The sequence below is a fragment of the Corythoichthys intestinalis genome, chromosome 19 (genome assembly GCF_030265065.1).
Source record: "Corythoichthys intestinalis isolate RoL2023-P3 chromosome 19, ASM3026506v1, whole genome shotgun sequence".
Taxonomy (NCBI): Eukaryota; Metazoa; Chordata; class Actinopteri; order Syngnathiformes; family Syngnathidae; genus Corythoichthys; species Corythoichthys intestinalis.
This window is the reverse complement of record NC_080413.1, coordinates 11,551,397-11,558,216: the sequence shown is the minus strand read 5'-3', so window position 1 is coordinate 11,558,216 and position 6,820 is coordinate 11,551,397.

Sequence of the window (6,820 nt, the reverse complement as noted above, 5' to 3'; positions counted from 1 at the left end):
AAGATCAATTCCTGTCATTTTTCCCCACGTTGCTTCTCACAATATTTATAGTTGCTGTGGGAGAGATGACAAAGTTTTTGCCAATTAAAAGCACGGCCCCAATGAATGCTTGTATCTACTCCACTCACGTGACACTGCCTCTTTTCTCTGTATGTAAGTAAAACGGCGACATTGTAGGCTGTTTGCAGCAATGCGTGAATGAGTCGTACCGCGAATGCATTAATTGTGATATTTTCACGTGATTAATAAAAATTAAAAAAAATACCGACCGTTAACGCGATAAATTTGACAGCCCTACATTTAACAAAACAAAATAAATGCATTCATTTGGAATGAAATCCATAATTGATGCTACAACAATCTAACGATATACTGGCAAGCGTGGTGGCCAGTGGGGTGGCAAACAATTTATAGGGGTGGCCGTGGCCACCCCTGGCCACCCCCTGGTGGCGCCACTGAAGCACAGACTTCCCTCTCCCCAGCCACTTCAACCAGCTCCTCCGGCGGGATCCCAAGGTCCTTCAAATCCTTTTCTTCCCCTATCGTCACGGCTTTTTGATCATTTGTATTTGCAATTCCGGCGTTGATTAAACGGAGACACGGGCCTTAGGAGAATTTGTAATGCAGATGCGACGACTAACCTTCCTCGACGGCGGCGCCAAGCGAAGCGTTCATCTCCGTAAAGGTCGACACCTGATTGATGCTCTTGGCCCGGCCTGGGGAGAGAAGAAAACAGATGCGGACGGGTGGCAAATATCGACGAACGGCGGGATAAAATACTCTCGACACAGCTGTCATCATCATCATTATCGTCTAATCACTGCATCGTTACCCAACTCGCGCTACAGTCCAAAAGAAAAAAAACAAATAGCGAGAAGTGATTTTTTTTCTTTGAGTCAGTGCTTTTTCATGAAGACATGCGCCGCAATAACCCGAGAAAAACTCTGAGTTAAATAAAGCAAGACAATTTGGTGAACTGACCAACATGGAATGAGACCGCGTGGGCGAGCCGACCGAGAACAATGAAATGCTTCTGCGTCTTATACGACTAAATCAAAAGGAATTGGGGCAGAAACTTGGGAGGCACACGACAAAAATACAGGCGGCAGGAAAAATCAGCGAGTGAAGTGCAAATGCGGAGCGGTGCAGTTTAACCGTGGAGGGAAGGGAAGTTTGGAAAGAAAGCCTTTTAGTGCTGTTATGAGTTAAAGCTTTGACTCAGGAGATTCAAGTTAAGATTTGACTTCAACAGCAATTATGTATGTGTATTTAGTCGGGCTGCAACAACTTATCGATTAAATCGATTTCCCTAAATTCCGGACTATAAACCACTACTTTTTTCCCTCCCTCAGTATCCTGCGGCTTATAGTCCAGCGCGGCATATTTGTTGATTTATTTGGGTGAATAGGTAACACTTTATTTGAGAGCTGCGTCATAAGACCATCATAACACTATCAAGGGCATTAATGAATGCTTATTACCAGTGTTGTTAATAACGGCGTTACAATATAACGGCGTTACTAACCGCGTTATTTTTTTCAGTAGTGGGTAATCTAATTAATTACTTTTCTCATCTTGGCAACGCCATTACCGTTACTGAGGACGGAAAGGCATGCGTTACTATGCGTTATTATATTGGTCGAAAAGTCTGAGGGAGACGGACTCACCGAGACGACGGAGCAGGAGTATGGAGGAAGCAAGAAAGTTGTGACGCCGAGCAAACGCGATGCTAGGTAGCTCCAATAATACATGTTGTAGCTGATAGCTAGTACAAACTACGCGCGTATGTTATGGTAGATATGGTAGACATGATAGATATCACATGTACTGTACATAGATATAACTAGATGCAAAATGACAGACATGGCACTAAATGAGTTAGTAGACAGCCGCCATCTTAAAGCAGTACTTTTTAGGACGGCTCTGTTGTAGAGAACCTTCCTAGCGAACCTAAGTAACTTTTTAACTTCTAAATCGGCAAAATCTTGACTTGAATCTATCTTTAAATGATGAAACAGTTTTAAAACTTTCTTTCATATGTCGAAAGTAGAGAGAAGGGAACTAATGCAATAATGGGAGCAATTTTAACAACTTTTAACAGCTGATTCAGGGTAAAGGGTAAATTAGGGTAAAGAATTGGGCTCGGGCCAATTGTACCAAAAACCTTCACAAAAAACTTCACATAGTGTGGCCAATGTTTTTTTTTTTTTTTTTTTTTTTTTTTTTTGGGAGGGAAAAAAAAAAAGTAATTATCACCAATTACTTTGCCAAGTAACTAATTACTCTTACATTCAGGTAACTGAGTTACTAACGCAATTACTTTTTGGGAGAAGTAATTTGTAACTATAATTAATTACTTTTTTTCAGTAAGATTAACAACACTGCTTATTACAGATGTCATTGTCATCCGGCAAACTATGTCACTAACTCCATTTATGTCAAGCTCGGATCTTTTAAATCTATTCAAAAGTGAGATAATTCACCGATGACACAAAAAACATCTGTCATAAGGATTCATTAATGCTCATGGCAGTGCCATGTCATAATTATGATAGTTTTATGGCACGACTGTCAAATAAAACGTTACCAAATACCATAACTAGCAATTAATGAAACAACTGGAACAGCAACTGAAGAAATAATTGGCACATAACATGAGTTTTGATTGTTATTTACATCTGTAGCGTTGCATTGCATGCTAGGAGGCATCTGGGACAACAACAGTGTTGACGGCAGGTGGCAGCAGAGGTTGACTGTCTCTCCAAGGGAGCAGTAATGTCGAAATGAAGCTTCTTGAAGTAATGGTGGTTCATTTGGTCTTATGACTGTCATAATTATGACATGGCACTATTATAGGCATGCTTATGACAGATGTCATTAAGTGTCATCCGTCAAACTATGTCACTATCTCCATTTATGTTCAGCTCAGATCTTTTACATCCATTCAAAAGTGAGATAATTTGCCGGATAACACTAAATGACATCTGGTATAAGCATTCATTAATTGTCATAACAATGTCATGTCATAATTATGATTGTCTAATGACAGTTTTATGGGGCCACTTTCGAATAAAGAGTTACCAAATACTATCTCTAGCAATAAATGAAACTGAAACAGTAATTGAAGAAATAATTTGCAGAGAACATGAATTTGGATTTTTATTTACATCTGTAGTGCTGCAATGGATGCTAGGAGGCATGTTGGACGACAACAGTGTTGACAGCAGGTGGAGCAGTGATGGGCAAATTAAGCTTCTCGAAGCAATGAAGCTTTTCAGCCCATTGGTTCAAAGCTTCATGGTGGTTCATTTGGTCTTATGACAGTCTTACGGTGCTGCTGTCAAATAAAGAAAAAAATTAAAAATCCTCCCGTCCTCCCATAATTAAAAATTAAAAATAATTAAATAAATAAAAATAATTAAAAATTACCGGTTACTATATTTTGGTGTATATATTCCATAATACAGTGAGGAGTGCTGCGGCTTATAGTCCAGTGCGGCTTATCTGTGAACAAATACTGCTTTTGTGTCAAATTTGTTGGGTGCGGCTTATAGTCAGGTGCGCCTTATAGTCCAAAAATTATGGTTATAATTAGCTGCCAACAAATTTGAAAATCAATTTTTGCTAGCAGTTCCGTTTGTGTCCTTGTTTGTGCTTGATGTGAGGAGCAAACCAGTGATTAAAGCAAGAGAGAGAGAGTTCACTGCTGCTGCTGGGTTGCTGAAACAATGATATTAGTACGTGTCGAGAGTTGTTTTTGTGTTGAGTAAATGAAACCAAATTTGTTGTTTGTAATAGGGTTGTTCCGATCATGTTTTTTTGCTCCCGATCCGATCCCGATCGTTTTAGTTTGAGTATCTGCCGATCCCGATATTTCCCGATCCGATTGGTTTTTGCTTTGCTCCCGATTCAATTCCAATCATTCCCGATAATTTTTCCCGATCATATACATTTTGGCAATGCATTAAGAAAAAAATGAATAAAACTCGGACGAATATATACATTCAACATACAGTACATAAGTACTGTATTTGTTTATTATGACAATAAATCCTCAAGATGGAATTTACATCATTAACATTCTTCCTGTGAGAGGGATCCACGGATAGAAAGACTTGTAATTCTTAAAGGATAAATGTGACTTTCCGATATTTTTTTGCCGATTCCGATACTTTGAAAATGACGTGATCGGACCCGATCGATCGGCATTTGATCGATCGGGACATCTTTCATTTCAACCCCTCCCGGCTCAAACGGATTGGACGTTTATCGCCACCAATGGCACTTTAAATATGATCGCCGACCGCATGAGACATTTCTATCGCAGCGTGACCTAATTAGCGATTCGGGGCCACTCATTATGATCAAAACAAGACAGCGTCAAAGCTCCAGAGCACTAGCGGTCACACTGGCGTTGCGAATCAGCGGGGCTCATTCGCCGGCTTTAATTATGGCACGGCGGAACAAATCGAGCCTCCGCCGACTGCAAATGAGTGCAAACAAGACAGAAAGGAAGAAAAGAAAGTGTGTCAGAGACGACGGCGGGTGAATTACAAGTTGTGCGACAGAGGGAGGGGAAAACATCGGCCTTGACATTTCAACTACTCAAAGGCAGCAATCAGATGTGTAACGAGTGACGACGTGCGCCCAGAAAACCTGTCTGTGGCGCGCGAGCGCACCGTCTAGCTCTCGCTTGTTACCTTGGCAACATGCTTTCTGCATGGAAATAGCATCCCTGGCTGCTATAAGAAAAAAAAGACACTTGAACGCAATGGAACAGGTTTAAGTTGAGAGAATTGACCTGAGGGAGAAGCGAGGCAAACGTCTCACCTTGTCAAGATCTCTAGAGACCTGAGAGAGGCAATTTATTGGGTACACCCGCACGGTTTCATAAGATCGACGTCAGGGCTCCTGTGGGTTTCATGACACGATAGTTTGATGAGAATTGATTGCATCGTTCGAGATTTAGACGCGCAAGTGATTGTTGGTAACGAAGGGAGAAGAAAGAAGAGTATGATGTCAAAAGTATAATTCAGGACATACTTTAGATATTACTGGCAAAATATGATGGCGAAGTGTAATAATTATGTTTAAAAGGACATTTAAAATGTTGGCTATCAAATGAAAAATGAAATTAAGTTTCAGAAGTACAAATGAATGAAATGCAAATATGAATACTTTTAAAAGAAATATCGTTAGGAATTGAAACAAGAATGAAACATGGAAAACACATTTATATGATTAAATTAAATATATAAAATGTAAAATAATAATAAAAAGAAAATCAATTATTAGTTATATATAAATATATAGAGAAATAGAAAATATTTATTGATACAAAAAAATATAAAAATATTTTGCTTTTTTTATTTTTTATTAAATAAAACCAACAATTATGTTGATGTGAATTATGCTAAGAAAATTAATCTAGTAAAAAAATTTTTTTAAAAAAGGCAGAAAAGTACCAAAGCTATGGTGAAACTTCAAAAAATTAAATCTAAACATTAAATCAAACATCAATTTAAATGTAAAAAAATGATTTTTTAAATGAAAAATATAAAAATTGATTAAATAAAATGTACAAAAAATGATCAAGTATTGAAAATAAATACACTATGCATACCATTATATTAAAAATGTAAAATAATACCACAAATATTGCAATGTAAAAGTAAAATAAAATATTTAAAATATATTTTTCCACAATTAAGATCATGCTAAAACTGTATGATAATAGTAATAACATAAATATTTGGATAAAAATGTAAATAGCAAACAAATAAATTCAAAGCAAAAGTAAATTTAGCAATAATTATGTTGATGTGAATTATGCTAACAAAAATTAATTTAGTAAAAAATAATTTTAAAAAAAAAGGCAGAAAAGTACCAAAGCTATTGTAAACCTTTCAACAATTAAATTTAAACATTAAATCAAACATCAATTTAAATGTAAAAAAGTGATTTTTTAAAATGACAAATATAAAAAATGATTAAATAAAATGTACAAAAAATTATCAAGTATTGATAATAAATACACTATGCATACCATTATATTAAAAATGTAAAATAATACCACAAATATTGCAATATAAAAGTAAAATAAAATATTTAAAATATATTTTTACACAATTAAGATCATGACAAAACTGCATGATAATAATAATAATGATAACATAAATATTCGGATAAAATTGTAAATAGCAAACAAATAAATTCAAAGCAAAAGTAAATTTAGCAATAATAATGTTATTAAATTACTTTTCAATATAAAATATGAACACACTTATACCTAATCTATTTAATATTTTCCATGATGTAATTTGTTATTGTTTTCGTGTTATTCACAAGTGCAAAGATCCAGGGGCCGAGCTTGGGGGGCGCTGGGGGTGTGGCTCCACCGGGGTCCGGGCCTCTGGGGGACATCAATGGGTGAGGAAAAAAAAGGTAAGCTGATACGCGGAGCTCTAATATAGTGTTTAAGTTTTAAAATATTTTCGCCAGCAACACCTTGTCCCCCCAGACAAGAAAGCCCGCAAACAGTTTGCTGAAGACATGTCAACAAAGCACATGGATTACTGGAACCATATCCTATGGTCTGATGAGACGGGCGGGCTTTCTTTTGTACCGTCTTCAGGATAGGCTTCCTCCTCTTGTGACAGCCATGCACACCAATTTGATGTAGAGTGCGGCGTATGGTCTGAGCACTAACAGGCTAACCCCCCACCTCTTCAATCTCTGCAGTAATGCTGACAGCACGCCTGTAACGAGTCACATGACATTTTGGAGGGAAAATGACAAGCAGTACTCAGTTTGGACATTT